At 43.6% G+C, this 19,458-nt stretch overlaps 1 long non-coding RNA gene across 1 annotated transcript; it reads right to left on the bottom strand.

Moving 5' to 3' along the window:
• Window positions 1–11,095: 11,095 nt before the first annotated feature.
• Window positions 11,096–13,082, bottom strand: LOC119265201. Its single transcript, XR_005131475.1, has 3 exons — window positions 12,848–13,082; window positions 11,672–12,154; window positions 11,096–11,585 (listed from the first exon to the last, which is right to left on the bottom strand). It is a non-coding gene; the product is annotated as an uncharacterized LOC119265201 (long non-coding RNA).
• Between the last annotated feature and the right edge of the window lie 6,376 nt (window positions 13,083–19,458).

The raw sequence follows: 19,458 nt of genomic DNA, 5'->3' as shown, positions 1-19,458 counted from the left end.
CTCCAGTGTTATGGACTGTCCAGTTTGAGCTCTCTGCACTTTGCTCTGGTTCCTGGTGTGACTGCGTGTACAAGGAGAAGTTTGGTTCACTTTCCTTTTTTCACAGTTTTCCTGAAGAATGCTCTTTACCTTTAAATACCACGCCACTGCTCTCTTTAACTTGGTCCAACTGGAAAAGTGAGTGAGTAGCTGGTTTGTAGGATTTTATTTTCAATGACAGAACTGTACACTGTCGAGTTTCTTTTGATCTCAAGATCATCTTGCGATAGCTTGAATGACTCCATGGGGTACTGAGGCCAATCCTCTTCTGTCCTCCACAGAAACACTGGCCCATGGATCCATTCCTTACATTTCACAAATGTTTTGCCACTCACGCCTCTTGACGCCATGTCTGCTGGATTCAGCTTTGTTCCGACATATTTCCATTGTGACAGCCCAGTGTTCTCTCTTATGATTGAGATCCTATTGGCAACAAATGTTCTGAATCTGGTATCTACATTTGCAATATATTTCAGAACAGATTGGCTGTCCGTCCAAAATGTTGAGGCACTGAGTTTTAGCTGCAACTCTTTCTTTAACATTCTGTCCATTTTTACAGCAAGCACAGCTGCAGTAAGCTCCATACGTGGAATTGTTATTTGCTTGAGAGGAGCAACTCTAGCTTTGCCAAGGACAAAAGCCACATGCACGGCGTTGTTATTAGAGGTGAGTCTTAAGTAGCTTACTGTACCATATCCGTGTTCGCTGGCATCAGAAAAATGATGTAACTGTGCCTGTATAGGTGCTCCAAATGCGCTTGGTTTTACACAGCGTGGCACCGCAAACTCTTCCAGCATACAAAGATCAGATATCCATCTTCTCCATTTGTCAGAAGCAGCTTGAGGTATTTCCACATCCCAGGCATGTTTTGTCCTGCAGAGCTCCTGAAGTAGTAATTTTGCAGTAAGAGTGAAAGGGCTCAAAAAGCCAAGTGGATCATAAATGACCATTTTATCATATTTTATCACCATTGATAAAATGTTTTTTCTTGTGTGAGGTCTGCTTTTAACAGTGATGTTAAATTTAAAAGCATCGGTTTCCACACACCATAACAATCCAAGTGCTCTTTCCATTGGGAGCTTGTCTCTGTCCAAATCCAATTTCTTTACTTCATTGGCTCGGTCTCCCTCTGATATGGAGGACAGAACTGCACGACTGTTGCTAATCCATTTCGTTAGATGAAATCCCCCCTTTTCACACAGTGCAGTGACGTCTTTCACAAAGACCTCTGCATCCTGTTCCGTGGCCAAAGATCAAAGGAAATCATCAACATGGAAGTTGTTCTCCACTGCATATGCCACCTCTGGCCTGAAACTGCATCTGTGGTCTTTGGCAGTTTGTCTCAATGCAAAATTTGCACAGCTAGGAGATGACACTGCACCAAAAATATGTACCAGCATTCTGTGTTCAACTGGAGATACTCCAACATCTCCTCCAGGCCACCATAAGAATCGCATAAAATCTACATGACAACTTGACACTTTAACTTGATGGAACATGGTTTTTATATCTGCCATCACTGCTACAGGCTCCAGACGGAACCTTGTGATTACTCCAAAAAGTGTACTTGTCAAATCAGGACCCTGCAGAAGTTCGGAATTCAGTGATGTACCTTTGAATGCTGCTCCACAATCAAAAACCACTCTAAGGGTTCCTTTCTTGGGATGATGGACACCATGATGTGGGATGTACCAGACTTTACCATCCTCTCCTTCAAGCTGATGTTGTGGAACTATTTCAGCATGTCCTCTACTGATCACTTCTGTGAGGTATTCAGTGTATTCAGACCTGAACACTTCATCTCTCATGAACCTGCTGCTCTGCAATCTGACGATTGTTAGGCATAATTGGCTTTTCTTTCCTAAAAGGTAAGTGAAGGCTATAATGACCATCCTGTAGCTTCACTGATGTTTCTGCAATTTCCATGAATCTTCTATATTCAACTGACATTTCTAATTGGTCTACAGAGGAGTTCTCAGGGAAATCATGATTATATTGTTGAATCAACAGTTCTTCCAATGAGATTTTGTTTACAGTAACACAAGGACAGCCACTCTTGTCAGTACTGTTACTGTCTTTCGCTGGTCCATTAATAACCCACCCTAATTGGGTTCTTACAGCATACGGACCGTTTCCACTGCTGTTGATTACTTCCCAGGGTTCTATGGCTTTGGGAGTGTTGCTTCCTATCAACAACTCCACACTGGCTTTGATCTGGGGAATCTTGATTTCCTTTAAGTGAGGCCATTTGGACAGTTGACTTAAGCTGGGTATGTTGTGTGTGTCCACTGGCATGTTCTTTTGTGTGAAGACGTCTGGTAAGTCAATGTAGTTATCTCCATCCAAAGCAGACACTTCAAGTCCATTTATGACGTAACACTGCACAGATTTTTCTTGACTCATTGTTCTAAGCAGAATGTTTGTTTTTCTTCCTGTCATGTTAAGCTTGTTCATAAGGTTTTCTGTGCAAAAGGTTGCAGAGCTACCTGGATCTAGAAAGGCGTATGTGTGAATGATTTGAGTCCCTTTAGAACATTTTACCTTCACAGCAACGATGGATAATGTGCAGTCTGAGTAATTTTGAGAGCTGCCGGCCCCACTGTGCTCATCCACATGGAGAGAAACCTGAGCACTGCTGACTGGTGTTTGCATTGGTTGTTCTGTTTTCTTTTCTTTAATGTGAAGAACACTAGGATGCTGCCGATTGCACATATTGCAGGTATGATGACTGGAACAGTTTTAACTTAAATGTCCAGTTCTTTTAAGACATCCAAAGCAGATTCCATTCTGCCGTAAGAAGGCTATCTTCTGCTTGTGCAGCTGCTTATCGAATGATGAACATGATGCCAACTCATGACTACCACTGCAGAACAGACATGATTAGTGGTTGCCGGTTTCTGGATCTTTGCTGCTTTGTTTCTATGTTTACGCTTGTAGCGAAACTGTCCTTTGGTTTGAGTCTCAGTGGTGCTTTGGGTTTTCCTTTGTTACAGCCTGACTCTTGAATATCACCAAACACTGGGTGTGATATGATGCTAGTTTGTTTCTCTAAGAAGCAGACGAGATCAGCCATTTTGACTCTGCTGCCACGCTTTTCTTGCAGGTCACATGCCTTTGTACGCCACCTTTCTCTGAGCTTATACGGGAGTTTTAGTGAAATAGCTCTCAAGTTGGAACTTATATCTAATTCTTCCATATTTTCAATTTCTGCCATAGCATTGCAACACCCTCTGAGAAACAATGTGAATTCCTTCAAAGCACTAGGATCTTCTGCTTTAATGACTGGCCATGACAACACAAGTTCAATATAAGCACATGATATTTTGTACTCATTACCAAAGTGCTCCTTGAGTAATTTCTTTGCCTTGATGTAACCTGTACTCGGGGACAGGTGTTGGCAACTTCGAATTAGGTCTTGTGCTTGACCCTTGGTGTACTGGATAAGAAACTGCAATCTTTCTTGGTTGTAGTCAGTTTTACTCTCAATCATTTGTTCAAAGGAATGAATAAAGGTCTTGTATTGAAGAATATTACCATCAAAAACTTGAATTTCCAGCTTTGGCAAAGAGGAGAGAAGTTGTTGCTTTGCAAGAATGTTTGTCAAATCATTCTGTTTTTGAAGTATATGGTAAAGGCTGTCATTTTGAAGTTGATGATGCATGTTTGGTTGAGCTGCGTTTGGAGAGATTGGGTGTTCAGAGGGCTGTGAGCTCTGCTGATGCCGACCTTGGGTTTGAACAGTGTTGCTGATTGGATCAAACTGCATTGAGTTGGGTGATACAGGAAACTGTACATGGACCCCTTCCCTAGGTTGAACAATTGGAGAAGTAATGGTGTTGTACTGCATTTCTTCCAGGTATTCATTCATTGCATCGGTTGGTGGAGAGTTCACGTTGCCATTTTCTGCCTTTTTAAGATAATCAATTTTAGCGTTTGTAGCTGCTATTTCGGATTGAAGTTCTAAAGTCTCTCTCCTTTTTCTGAGTTCTTCACTTTGTTTTTGAAGCTCCTCCTGCTGCTCCTCCAATGCATGTTTTTGAGACAGTGCAACTGCTTTAGTCATTAATGCTGCCCTCTCTGCCTCAGCACAGATACGTGCAGAAGCTGTAGATGATCCATTACTGTGTGTGCTTGATCTTCCAGATCTGCTGGACCTTTTGATCACAGATGAAACTATTGAAGCATTATCATCTGAAGTTGTATGTTTCAAATCTGAAGATATAATTTGAGCACCATTGAGGGAAACAGGATTTTCCATTGCAGATAACCATTTTATTTACCTTTTATTTTGTTTCTTTTTTGTTTAAATAAATAACCAACATCAGCATCAACTCACACATCTGCCGGGACCTGGATTTCTTATGCTTTGCATGTGTTAAGCAATTATCACCAGTTACTCCCACACTGGATTTAAGCAAACTTTGTTTTGGTGGATCAAAGACCTTTTTGCCAAAACAGAGTGAGAGTGTGTGTGTGTGAGTGAGAGTGTGTGTGAGAGAGTGTGTGAGAGAGTGAGAGTGTGTGTGAGAGAGTGGGTGTGTGTGTGTGGGTGTGTGAGAGAGAGAGAGTGTGTGTGAGTGAGAGAGAGTGTATGTGTGTGTGTGAGAGTGTGTGTGTGAGAGTGTGTGTCTGAGTGTGTGTGTCTGAGTGTGTGTGTGTCTGAGTGTGTGTGTGTCTGAGTGTGTGTGTGTGAGTGAGTGAGTGAGTGAGTGAGTGAGTGAGTGAGTGTGTGAGTGTGTGAGTGAGTGAGTGTGTGTGTGAGTGTGTGTGTGTGTGTGAGTGTGTGTGTGAGTGTGAGTGTGTGAGTGTGTGTGTGTGTGTGTGTGAGTGATGGTAGGAATGCAGCTTTTATTGTGTTATATTTTATATTTAGTCGTAAGCAGACCAGGCCAATAAATCCTGATCCTGATTCTGCTCTAATGAGTTATTGTGTGCTGTGTGATTGAACCTGTTCAGCTAGGTTTTCTAACACGAGGCAGAAATGTGACAGAAAATGTGCCGTAGTGGGTAAAACCGTTTAAAAGACCTCCGGTAGGCGAAGGGACACTAACTAAGATCAGCCAGCTGACGTCATCAGAAGTCCTCTAATAACGCTTTCATTCCGACATCGCATTGGACTTGAACTCTGAAAAATAACTGGTCTTTCCGGTTAACACGGGCTCTCGCGTCTTATGTCAGTGCGCTGTTACAGAAGGTGGGGCCACTTCTGCCATGGAGAACCGCTAAACCACAGCGGCAGAGAGAGGCCATCGACACGGATTAGTCTAGATTTACATACGACTGTAGCGACACTGAAGCGACTTGCCCAATAGTGGTGGGAATTACGGCTCTTTTGGCTCCCAAGTGGCTCCTCAGATTTTTTTGTTGCTTAAATTATTTAAAAAACTGTAAAATGAATTGCTAACATAAAAACATACATTATATCAAATGTTTATTTATATACTCGACATAGAACAGAGTGCTACAAAAATAAATGATAAAATACAACAAAAGCAAAGACCCATCTCAATTAGACAAAACGTCCAGTCTCTGACTGTGTATATTATTTGCAACCACGTACAGTAAAACACCACTCCAAGAAAATATAAACTCAAATGTACAAAACAAAAAGAAAAAGCAGAATCCAGGTGACAGTTTTTCCAAGTCTAGTGAAGACTGGAATTCAGAAACACCAAGGGTCTCAGCTTTGCAGGGTTGATCCTCTCCTTTCTGTTATCATCTGCCCTGTTTTGGAGAAGATTCTCTCTGAGGGGACAGATGTTGCTACAATACACAGTCTACCCTTTCTAGGAGTGAAGCACGTTCTGTCATACAGGACTGGGATGATTTTTTGGGAAAGTGTGTTCCTGCTTGGAAGTGCATACATTGGATTGAGAGCATGAGTATAGTTTCTGAATCCTTTGTCTTCCACGACTGAAAATGGCTGAAAATCTTGTGCAATCCTTTTAGCCAGTTCCTCATCGATTGTCTTGTCTTTTGTTTAGCTGGGGTCATGGCCTTTTGCTAAAACTGGCTCATGGAGCTCTGGGTTGTAGGTCTAGGTGGTTGTGGTGGTGTAGTTGGTGTAGACATTGTAGGAGCTTCAACACTTGCAGTAGACACACCGGCACCTTCATTAATAGCAGGTTCTCTTGCTTGTCTTTTCTCTTCTAATTGCACGGGTGGATGAACAGTTGTCATATGCCTGTGCAGGTTGTTTGTGGAGCCTGCTCGATATGAAATTTGAGCTTTGCCCAGTCTACACTCTGCCTCTGAGCTGTCTATCACATTAAAATGTCTCCAAACTTTACTGCGTTTTCCTCTCCGTTCCAGCGTGGAGCCTCGGTCTATGTAAAGCGCAACTTTCTCTTTCTTTCTCTTTCTCTTTCTCTTTGTCTCCGAGCGAACTTTGCAGGAGCCTCTCCCTCTCTCGTGTTCGTGCGCTCACTGGGCGGTGTGTCTGTAGCCCCTCCCCTCCTGCTGCCACACATCTTAAACAATCACGTGCGGCTTCCAAAAAAAAAAGAACGGCTCACCATCTCCGAGCTCGCGGCTCCCGTCGTTCACTTCAAAGAGCCGGCTCGCGACCGACACATCAAGACTCAAGCCACCCAATCAGAACGCGCGACTGACTATAAAGGCGGCGCTGGGTCAGCCGACTCGCACTGAGCTGAAGTGCAGGAAGCGCCGCTGGAGCAGGTCCGGCTGAACTCGTGTTGAGGTCCTGCTGCATCTGGTTTTCAGTTAAATCGCCTCGTTTGTTTTCCTCTGTTCTTTTGTTTGTTCGTATCTGTGAATATTCTCGGTGGATCTGCCCGTTTTGGTGTCCTGGCTGCCAGGGGCGCAACTACATACTTTCTGAGGTGGATGCAAACATATTATCGGCGCCCCCCCCAAAACCCCGCCCCTTAACTTAAAGTGACTGAAAAAAATTAAAATTAAAATCAAATATTTAAGCAGGCAAGCTAAAATAAGGAACTTTATAAACAGAATACAAATTAAACGGTAAGAGCAAAAAACAAGCAATGAGGATTTAATTAAGAAGAAATAAAATAATTCAGAATAAACTGATAAGTGGACAGGCTAAAATGTAACGCAATAAAATAGAGATTAATAATTAGAATAATAAAATATAAGCACAAAGAAAGAGGGTTAAAACACCAAGTTTGTATAAAAAAGCAAATTATGGAAATAAAATAAACAGTAAAACAGAAGACAGAATAAATAAAAGGAAGAAATAAATGAAATAAAAAGGTAAAAGGCAAAAAGTATGGAATAAAATAAATAAAAAGGTAAAACAGAAAATTAAATAAATAAAAGGACAAAATAAATAAAAATGTAAAGGAAAACTCAACTAAGACAGTTACAGGCTGAATGTGTCTGAATGTGGCTGGAAACTAAGAGTTTAAGCTGATTTAGTGCCACCAGCGAGCTGAGCTTTAGACCAGGCTACCACGGTTAGCATATTAGCTAGTGTTGACTGGCTAGGTTAGCTAGCTAAACAGGCTACTATAAAGAGCTATGGCTTGACTAATGTCACTCGTTTGGAAGTTAAACCGAGAAAATAACCAGTTCAGGGTTAATCAGGTCGTAGCTGGAGAACCAAGTTTAGCTTTAGCGTTAGCTTGCTGCCTCACTGCTATCATTCATCTGGCTGGCTGGGTAATATTACAGGGTATATACAGAGATTCTTAAGTTGAATTTAATACCTTTTTAATACCTACAAAATATTTTTAATACCAGCATGACTTAAAGCGGCTACTGAAGTGGCTTTAAGTGAAAAGTAAATAAAGAAATAAAACATTTTTTCAAAGATATACCAAATTTTTAATTATAACAATGTCCTCACAGAACTGCCCGAAAGAGATCTCTGTAGAGTAAGGTGAGTGAGTATGTGCATTGAACATTCTCCACCCATCTATGGCCGCAGAAGGAGAGGGGAAAGCAAGAGGAGCTGGTGTGCTTCGTGAAGTCCTCTCTCCGGGCAGGAACATTGTGGAACAGAAAATGCATCGCTCGCAGAAGTTTTTCAAGTTGCCAGGCTATAAAGCTTGCCTTCATGGCATTGTGGAGGGTATGTAGTCCAGAGCTCCCAACCATTATCACTTGAGCACCTCCATAAAGCTCAGCATGCTCCTTTTGAAGGAGATCTAAGAACTTAAAATTTACATTGGGGCCATCCATTCCGACCGACAGAAGCTGCCTCATGTTCAATTGCACAACACATTCCTGTGAATCATCACACAGAAGAAAGATTGGATGAATAAACACTTATTGTCGAATTAAACTGCATATACAGACAAACAGTAATGTATGCTTCAAATTGAACATTTAGACAACATTAGCCTATACTTACAAGAATAATTATCCTTAAGTAAAACATGAGCCAGGTGTTGGGTAACAGTTGACAGAGATGGATATGTCAGGACAAGGCTTGGGCGGTATAAGTTTTCTCATAGCGCGGTGTACTCTTGACTGCCGGTATTTACGTTTCCCATGACTGACTTATGTTGCAGAATGGCATACTTTGAGGTGAGAGTGCAATATCGACGTATTGCCTTCTCTAACACAGCCTTTTTTGCAACAGGATACAGCTACGGTCTCCTGAATAGGAGTGCTAGATGTCCTAATATTAAATATCTAAATAACCAGTGAGATTATATAAATATAATAAAAAAGGGTGGGGACGGAGTGGATGGGCGCCTGATTAGTGCTGTGCTGTTTTTTGATGTGTATTATCAGACTTGAACAAACAGCTCTTACAGAAAATGCAGACTAGAAATAATTTTCCGCCATCGTTTTGGCGCCACTCTAGTCCAGCGCCCATATGCGCCGCATACGCTGCATACCCCATTTTGCGCAACTGCAAATGCAAAAAGACATTACTGAGACTGAGAAACCCCCCAGAGAGCTGTACAGGTGGGTTTTACAGAGAAACTAAACACAGCAGACACTTTTACAGCCTGTGATATTATGATCATGTAGAGGGTTCAGAGATTTCCTTCACTGAGTCCACAGACACTGGGGAAGGTTTCTTATCTGATTAGCTGAGCCTCACACTGAGCTGCAAACAAGCCCATGACGCCTCACACCAACTGACCTCTGACATGTTCTGAGAGGACACATCGTTCTCAGTGTTTCCCTGCCATGAAACTGTCACCCAACACACCACATCCCTCTGTTCACGTCACAATAAAAGCCTTTACAAAATAAAAGGCTCAGAAAATGTGTTAAAAGCAAAGTCTCGTCAGCTTTTATATGAAACAGTGGAAGTAATGAACTGGACCTGTTGAATGTGGATCATTAATAATGACATATATGATTAAAGGTTTCCTCCTCAGTCAGTGGGAAAGAGAGTGAGGAGTGTGATGTGAGGAAAGAGGGAGAGAGCAGTGGTTTCACTGGTTTGATAATTAGCTGATGTGAGCTGTGAAGTATTAAACTGCATTTGTGCAGCATTACATTCATTTAATCACCGTCATCTAAAGAAGTTCTCATTACAGACGAGGACGACAGAGAACTGAGGCCTGACCCAGGACTGTGTGGACAACAGAGAGCACAGAGAACTGACCCAGGACTGTGTGGAGGACAGAGAGCACAGAGAACTGACCCAGGACTGTGTGGACAACAGAGAGTACAGAGAACTGACCCAGGACTGTGTGGAGGACAGAGAGCACAGAGAACTGACCCAGGACCGTGTGGACAACAGAGAGCTCTTGTTGTTAACTGATTTATAAAGTCACTTCCTTGTTAATTCTCTCTTGTTGCTCGTCTTTGAGGGCTTTGCTGAGCCTTTGCTGCTGTAGCTCTGTAAACGTCCCTACAGTGGGACCAGTGAAGGACTCTAATCTGATCTTAGTCTTACTTCTCTGCTCTTTTTACTCAGACCCTCACTTTCTTCCTGTGTGTTGATTTAATGCCATTGTTTCTGTGTCATTATTAAGTGTGTGTAGACTTTATAAGAGAAACTCTTGGTTTTGCTTTGGTTTTACAGCAGAGTCCAGTTTATTTTTCTGAGTCTCACTGCTGCAGACACTGTTATGGTAATTCTGTGTCGGGATCCATGGTTTCTGTGGAGTTTCAGTCAAATCTCTACAGTAAAAGTGTCGTGTTTATATTTTTGATCAGTTTATTTAAAGCACTGCTTTCTTAGTTGATCCTGTTTTCGACCTTGTAGCCTGTAAATCGATGTTAGACTGACATCTTCTGGCCAAATGAGTGAACAGTAACCAGCAGCCCGTCTCTGCAGAAAAGGGTGTGAATAGTTTTGAAAAAGTTCACTTTACTCTGAAAGGCTGATGCTTCTGTTGTGGCCTGTGAACAGTGTGATGGTTCCTGTACATCAGCCTCATGTACTGTGTGTTTGATTCAGACAGAGTGTTATTATTTCCTCATTTCTGGGTAAAATGTTGGGTCTGTGTGTGTTTGTGTCTCATCAGATGAATTTAAAGGTCTGACAGAAAACTGGATGGACTGAAAGACTCACTGAGGCTCGTACGTTTTACTCTAGAACGTCTTTATACTCGTCCACAAGGCTGATATAACAGAAGCCACACAGAATATTGTGGAACTGTTTTGGACCATGACGTGTCCAAGTGGTCTTGGGTGAGCTGCTTAGAACCAGAGTACAGTCGTCTTCCTTCTTATCCAATATGCTCAGTGTTGTCCTTTACATTGTCTGTACATTTAATAAAGAACAGACCAAAAGAAATGGCCCAATGTGACTCAAAGACGTCTGGTTCCATTGACTTACATTCAAAGAAAAGTTTTTTTTTCTTTTCCTGTAAAGTTACTGTCTTTGAGGTAAGATGTTTTCATTCCTTCATTATATACTATTTTTCTTTATATATGTGTATGTACAATAACATAATATATATTGATAACATAAGATATTGGAATAGTCCAGCATTTGTACAGTAAAGTCAAACATTCCGACTAAAAATGTAACAATCATTTCATCATGAACACAAAATTGATAAAGCAGGATTATTTTACCCCTTATGTTATTATTAGACTGATATTTTAATACTTAATACATTACACAATAAATTAAAGAATGGAGGAAGATGTAAAACCATAATGAACAGGGTAAATATTTCCCATGTGTTTAATAACATTTACAGTAAACATTTCCACAGTTTTCTATATGAAAGTCTTTAAATACAGTAAGCAGTGCGAACTGTTTGAACTATACTGTATAATCAGGGATCAGTCATGGTCTTCATGGGACCCTGGGCACAAGTTAAACTCAGCAAGCACATGAAAATCATCTAAAAACCATCTTCAACTGTGATTTCTGCTCTTCATCTTTTCAGCCCAATCATCAATGCAGAACCTAAAGCCGTCTTACATGCATCAAAATGCTGAGACTGTCATGCACCGTCTAAAACATCCCATCTGAATGGTAACAAGATCCCATAGGTCAATACCATCAAACCTGAGGGGCTGTACAGAGTCCAGAGTCCAGTAAACATGCTTCACTTTACAGTCTTAGTGACTCTGACTGAGTGACGGAGCTGAATCTGTGACTGACCTCCACAGCAGATCCTGATCATCTGCAGTAAAGACTGAAACACAAGCAGCGTCCAGTGAGAGAAGCATCGAGGCAGTTTGGGCAGAAAACTACAGACATTCACAAACACATTTTACTGACCTGTCAGTCATCCAGCGTCCTTCATCTGAGCTGCTTATAAAGGAGAAGACCTGCAGAAATGTAGGAATATGGACAGTGTGGACGTCATAACACGTTTACATTCATGAAGAAGTCGTTTAAACTCAGGAAGACTTAAAATCTCAGGTTTAAAATAAAGTAACGTAATGAAAAGAAAAGGGAAACTGCAGAGACGTGTGAACGTGTGGATGAACTGAACGTGAATGTGCATTAATTCAGGTTCATGTTCTCTCTGCCCAACACATCCATTATCAGGTCATTCAGGAGTTCAGTCGGAGACTCGGAGCGGAGAGGAGACTGAACCGTGTAGGACAGAGACCTCCAGGACTGGACATCATTTATGATGGACACTAATGACCCATATAAGAACTCAGAGCAGGAATAAAGAAGTTCATTCAGATGGCAGCTTGTCTTCATTTCACTGCTCTGTCCTTCTTTTTCTGTCCTCACCTCACAGTAAATAACCTGACGGGAAAACAAAGTAAATTCAGTGACTTTTAAATGACCGCAGGGAGGAACGAACGTCTAGACCAGCCAGCAGATCTGGTCATGTAAAAGCTCCCTGTGGATGTGAGCTGTGAAGCCTCAAACACAGACCTACTGCTTCTCCAGAGCAGGTCTACTTAGACCACTTAACACACTTTAATGAAACTGCATTGATCACATTCAGTCCTACATCAGTCAGAAACAGAGAGCTTAGCAGAGTCGCTGTTGAGCTTTTAGTCTCCATCCAGCAAACGTCACATCCAGGGACTGCACTGAGCTGCGTTCACTCAGATGAACATCATTTAGGTTATTTTACAGGTTTTCTAAGCTCAGCCTGATAATCCAGTTAATGATTTCCAGCATTTTAATGACCTACATTACAGTAAAGTATGAACCAGTGCAGTCGTAGCAGTGGAGTAAACTGCCACCTGAACCAGCTGACGAAGCTCTTAATGACCAACCGATGAGCTGAATCAGGGGAGCTGAGGCTGAGAGCAGTGAATATGTCCTGGGGGTCTTCAAGACCAGGACTGGAGGGACTGGAGCAGAGAACCACTGTTCTAACCTGTTTACTCTGACCTGCTCAGGTACCGGACTCTAGAACCAGAGAGAACAGCTGGATAAGATAAACCTTCATTAATAAAATCTCTGATTATCTGAGGGGCAGCTCACCTGTTCACCTGACGTGTGCAGATCGTTCTTATTCTTTCTGTCCTCTCTCATCCTTTCTTCTGTTCATCTAAACCCTTTCACTGCTCTTCTCATTCAGCGTTCCCTGCAGTGTCTTTCAGAGCTCATTACTGACTATTCTCCGTCTCTTCACTGCTGTTCAGCCTTATTAGTGGTGGAAATGAGATGCTGAGCTGGTCAGACTGATGGGAGGAGCCACTGTCAGTCAAAGGCTGAATCAGCCAATCACATCCAAAGCATTATTTGCCAGCCTGCCTTTCATTGGCTAATCAGGGTGATATTGATATGGTGTCTGATAAAAGGAGAACAGGTCCAGGATCAGATTTGATAAACACCTTACAGTCACTGTGTAATTAATGAAAAGCTCTGCTAAGTGGAGCTTCTGAGTAACTCTGAGATGTTTGTAGGAGGTGATGGAGTTTGAGGGACTCTGACTGATCTTAGAAGAAGATCTACAACAGGACTGCACTGATGAGATTCACTAACCGTCTAATAAAGTTCTCAGATGTCACGATGAGAAAAACGCTTTTCATAATAAACACAGTTACACATTCTGAGAATTTACTGACCACTTTTATTCATGACTTCATCGCGTGAAATCTGAAACAGCAACGACTTATAAAATCATCACTTCCTCCAAACCAGCAAACCAGGTTCCACATCATTTCCTCCTCTGATAAACTCCAACACCATCAAATCTTGGATCACATCTTTGACTATTTGGAGAAAATCCTTTTCAAAACAATTTGCTTGGACCTTCAGCTCTGCAGGCGAGCTCTGAACTGCAGTGGTCTGCACTCTGTGAGCCGCACGGAGAGGACGTCGACGGGCTCACAGAGTGCATCACGGACTACATTAACTTCTGTGTGGACTCCACTGTCCCAACCAGGACTGTTAAATGTTACCCAAACAACAAGCCGTGGGTAACAAAGGACATTAAGGCTCTCCTCAACAAGAAGAAGAGGGCCTTCAGAGCTGGAGATAGGGATGAGGTGAGAACGATCCAGAGGGAACTGAGGACAGCTATCAAGGAGGCGAAGAACAAGTACAGGAGAAAGCTGGAGTGGAAACTCCAGCAGAACAACATGAGGGACGTCTGGAATGGGATGAGGACCATCACCAGCTTCAGGTCCAACAACAACAGAGGAGTAGAGGTCAGTGTGGACAGGGCCAACAAGCTAAATCTGTTCTTTAACAGATTTGACACGGCAGGCTCTGTCCCCCCCCAGCCTGACTCCTCTGCTGCCAGTCCTCAGCAGACCATACCACTTATCCTCCCTCCCCCTCCTGATAGCCTGCCCCCCTCGTGTGATAGCCCATCTCACACCTCCATCCCTCCCCCACCCACCTCCTCTACAGTGTGTCTCACTGCTGACCAGGTGAGAAGACAACTGAAGAGACTCCACACAAACAAGGCTGCAGGCCCTGATGGGGTTCCACCCAGGGTGCTTAAAGCCTGTGCCACCCAACTTTGTGGAGTACTTCAACGTGTCTTCAACTTGAGCCTGACTCTCCAGAGGGTCCCCATGATGTGGAAGACATCTTGCATTGTTCCTGTCCCAAAGACGCCACGACCCAGTGACGCCAAGGACTACAGGCCAGTGGCACTGACGTCTCATGTCATGAAGACCATGGAGAGGCTCGTCTTGGATCAGCTCCGACCCATAGTCCAGCCTTTTCTAGATCCCCTCCAGTTTGCCTATCAGCCCCGCCTGGGAGTTGAAGACGCCATCATCTACCTGCTCAACAGAGTTTATGCTCACCTGGATAAGCCAGCCAGCTCTGTGAGGGTCATGTTTTTTGACTTCTCCAGCGCATTTAACACCGTCTGGCCCGCTCTTCTGGGCGATAAGCTCACAGTGATGCAGGTAGATGCCCCCCTTGTGTCCTGGATTGTTGACTATCTGACCGGCAGACCACAGTATGTACGCCTGCAGCACTGTGTGTCGGAAAGAGTAGTCAGCAACACTGGAGTCCCACAAGGTACTGTCCTCTCTCCCTTCCTCTTCACCCTCTACACCACGGACTTCAGCTATTGCACAGAGACTTGCCACCTTCAGAAGTTTTCTGATGACTCTGCAATAGTTGGATGTATCAGCAAGGGTGAAGAGGATGAGTACAGGGCAACGGTGAAGGACTTTGTCGCAGGGTGCGAGCGGAACCACCTGCAGCTCAATGTGACAAAGACAAAGGAACTGGTGGTGGACCTGAGGAGGGACAAGGCATCGGTGACCCCTGTGTCCATCAGCGGGGTCAGTGTGGACACTGTGGAGGATTACAAATATCTGGGTGTGTATATTGACAATAAACTGGACTGGGCTAAGAACACTGATGCCCTTTACAGGAAGGGCCAAAGTCGTCTCTATTTTCTGAGGCGCCTGAGGTCCTTCAACATCTGCCGGACTATGCTCAGGATCTTCTATGAGTCTGTGGTGGCAAGTGCTATCCTCTATGCTGTAGCATGCTGGGGAAGCAGGCTGAGGGTGGCAGATGCCAACAGACTCAACAAATTGATCCGCAAGGCCGGTGATGTTGTGGGTGTGGAGCTGGACTCGCTGACGGCAGTGTCGGAGAGGAGGATGCTGTCTAAACTGCGGGCCATTATGGACAATGGCTCCCACCCACTCTACGATACGGTGATGAGACACAAGAGCTCATTCAGCTCAAGACTCATCGTACCAAAATGCACCACAGAGCGCCACAGGAAGTCATTCTTACCTGTGGCCATCAAACTCCATAACTCCTCCCTCAGTGTGTGATTCAAAAACAGTTCATATGTGCAATAAAAACAATTGTGTGTGTAGAGTACTTAAATCTGGTGTACATACTGTAAATTCTATATATTGTCTTAAATTATTAGTAAAGTGTTTATTTTTACATAAATGGCTGCAACTGTAACAACTGCAATTTCCCCCTGGGATCAATAAAGGAATCTGAATCTGAATCTGAATCTGAATCTGAAGGAGAACAGCAGAAACTGGTCCCCTCTGTTGACCTGCAGAGGTCAGTATGACACCCGTTTTACATCAGCTTTGACAGAATTAAAGCAGTGTTGGTTTTACTACAGTGGAGGACAAACAGAGAAACTTCACTCAGAGTCAGTTTTTTTAATCGTAGTGAATTTCATTATTCATCACTCATACAACTATAAAAAACTCATGGAATTAAAAACAGTATAAAGAAATACAGAGAAAGAAATCTGAGTGTAAACAGTGAATATTTACAGGCTCAGATTTAAGCTGAAAGTAATAAACTGGATAAACAGAATAACATCGCTGTCCAAAGAACAACAGGTTTGTCCACAATGGTAACAGTGTGTATGTGTATGTATGTGTGTGTGTGTGTGTGTGTGTGTGAGTGAGAGTGTGTGTGTGTGTGTGTGTGTGTGTGTGTGTGTGTGTGTGTGTGTGTGTGTGTGTGTGTGTCAGCACAGCTACTGCATGGCTTCTGGGAGATTGGGAGATGGAAGAGTTGGAGAATAAAAAGGTCCACCTACAGAGTCGACCTTTGACTTTTTCATGGAGCCCTTCCCAGTTTCTTTGCTCCGTTTGCTGATCACCCAAAAACACCCCCAAGTACTTAAAACCTTTGCTGGCCCACTTCAACCCTTGTGGTAGTCTGGGTGCACCACTTAACCAGTTTCCCACCAACAGAGCCTCACTTTTGCTCCAATTAACCTTGGCAGAAGAAATTCTACCAAACCTGTGTACAGTGCTGATTAAGTAGTCAACGTCAGACTGAGTCTTAGCAATCACAATTATATCGTCAGCATAGGCAGATAGTTAAATCTTTGGGTTACAGTTTGGTACACTAAAACCAGAGAGAACGTGCCTTAATCTGTGTAAGAGAGGTTCTATTGCCAATGCATACAACATGCCAGACAGACGACATCCCTGCCTTATCCCCCTCTGAACTTTAAAAGGAGCCTTTAACCACCGTTAACTTTCAGAATACTTTCAGCGTCACAATACAAAGCCCTGATCTTGGCTATAAGACCTGGGCTGAACCCAAAAGCTGAGAGAGCTTTCCACAAATACTCATGCTCAACCCAGTGAAAAGCCTTTTCCTGATCCAAAGAAATAAGACCAGTATCTAAGCCCAGTAGTCTTGAGACGTCCAAAATATCTCGAATTAAAAAATCTTGTCGAAAACTGACCTGCTTGGAATGCAGTAGGTCTGGTCAGGATGGATGACCTGTCCCATGACCTCTTTCAGTCTGACTGCCAGTACTTTTGAGAGCAACTTGTAATCACAGCAGAGCAACGAGACAGGTCTCCAGTTCTTGAGCTCATGAAGGTCACCCTTTTTAGGCAACAGGGTCAGCACAGCCCTTCTGCAACTTGACGGCAGTCTCCCCTTAGCGAGGCTGTCATTGAGAACTTCCAGCAAGTCCTCGCCAATCACCGGCCAAAAGGACTTATAAAATTCTACTGGGAGTCCATCAATACCCGGTGCTTTCCCGCACTCCATACCCTGCAGAGCATCACTCAGCTCCACCAGGGAGAGCTGCCTCTCAAGGCCCAATGAAGAGTCTTCCACAAGCTTCGGAAGACCGTCAAAGAAACTTTTTTCCAGCTCTGGTTGCTCACTGTATTCAGAGGTGTAGAGCTCTCCATAAAACTTAGCTGCATGACTACGAATCCCTGCAGGGTCTGAAAGTAGAGCTCCAGATTCAGACCGCAGGGCATGTATACACCTCCTTTGGCCATTCTTGCGCTCCAGACTAAAGAAGAATTTGGACGCAGCATCCATCTGTGCCACTTTCTGAAAGCGTGACCGGACCAGAGCCCCCTGCGCTTTTACCCCAAGTGTAGCCAGTGAAGCCCGTGCCTGGCTACGAGTGTGATGCGAGTCTTGACAGCAACCGTAGTCAAGGTGATGCGTTGTTTCCTCCCCCGCCCTTTACGGAAGCGCCAGGTGGATACAATTAGGTGTGAGCATTAGCTTTAGCATATATATATGTACGATGGTACTGGGTGTAGGCATATCCTCACTTTGCTGTGGTCTGTTGGGACTTGGCTGATGGTCATCGAACGGTAGGTTGCTCCTAAAGGTGGCGCTACTTTGGCTTGCAGTTTAACATTAATGGGTAATGTCCCTGTGCAGGTGTGCTGGTCTAGGCAAGCTTCTCTCCCCATTCTGTGTCGACGGTGTGTTGGCGCAGAGCTCTCGGAAACCGCTTAAACGCTGTAGCCGTTTGTTGTGGCTTCACTGCATTTTATAATCTGATTGTGCTGGAGCAGCACCTATCCGTAGGCAGGTACGCGGTACTCCGCATAGTTTGGTGGGTACTGGTAGCTTATACCGCTAATGTCTGTTCATTGTAGGTGTAATGTGGTTTGGGGCAACAGGTAACAGGGTGTGAGCCGTGTATAGCAGCAGCCGAAGGCCCTGCGTGAGCGTCGCCAGTGACCAGTCCGGGTGGCGCCTGGCGACTGGAACGAAGAAATATTTTGATACCTACGTAGTGAAATTGGAGCCGCTGCTGTGTCGGTGTTGCTGTGTCGGTGTTGCTGTGTCGGTTACGCTGCTTGGTGTGTGTGTTGTGTGTGTTTTTTTTTTTTCCCTATTTTAATTTACTTTTGCTTGTTTTGTTGAATTTGCTTCTTGGTTGTCTTGTTCTAGTTGAACAGATTATATTTTGCTTTTGGTTATCAATTGATGCCTTATGTCGTGTTTCTGTTTAATTGACTTACTGTTTCATTTACTTTGGCAGCAGTGTTTGGTTTAGCGTGGGATTGTTTTTAAAGTATTATTATTTGTTATTACTGGGAAAACTTTGTTGGCTGTGAGGTGTCCTGTGGGTCTAGTGGTCGGAGCAATTGTGAAATTCTAATTCTTCTTCTTGTAGGACATTTGGATGCCCCCCTTTCTGTCTGTTCACTCGTGGTTTGGCGCCTTACTTGCTGTGGTGTGAGTTCATGTGCACCGCACTTTCGCTTGGGTGTGTGTGTGTGTGTGTGTGTGTGTGTGTATTGGAGACTTTAGAATACAGTCCTGGGGTGAAATTCCCCAGGTGTCATAGTCGGGTTTGCTATATTACTACGGGCCACACAAGCAGATCAGCAAGTGCCACTTTTTTAGTTTTGAGTGCCTCAATATCGCCTCGATTTCCTGTGGACTCTGTCAAGTTTTGGAGTTCCCCTATTTCTATGTCAAGACTCTTCAGTGACTGGGCTATGTCATTCGTGACGCTGTAAGTATACTGCTGACAGAGCTGTTTTATCTGGACCTTGCCAAAGTCCCACCATTGCTGTAAAGACTGAAAAGTAGTCTTAGTTGCTTGAAATCCACGCCAAAAGAAATTAAAGTGTCTCTAAAATGTGCATCATCCACCAAGGATGTGTTAAATAGCCAATACGAACTCCTTGGCTTTATATGCCTCACACCCATTGTACAGTGGACTAAAGTGTGGTCAGACAAGGCAACCGGTGAGATTTGGCAATGTCTAAAAACACTAAGATGATGCTTAAAACAGTAAAATCTGTGGAGTCTTGCTAGAGAGATACGGTTCTCGCCTGTATGTGCCCAGGTACTGTTTTTGTTGGTCATTTAGAAACCTCCAAATATCACAGAGCTCATGTGTGTTGATT

This window comes from Pygocentrus nattereri, chromosome 2, assembly GCF_015220715.1.
Source record: "Pygocentrus nattereri isolate fPygNat1 chromosome 2, fPygNat1.pri, whole genome shotgun sequence".
Classification (NCBI taxonomy): Eukaryota; Metazoa; Chordata; class Actinopteri; order Characiformes; family Serrasalmidae; genus Pygocentrus; species Pygocentrus nattereri.
This window is presented reverse-complemented; position numbering and strand designations above follow the sequence as displayed.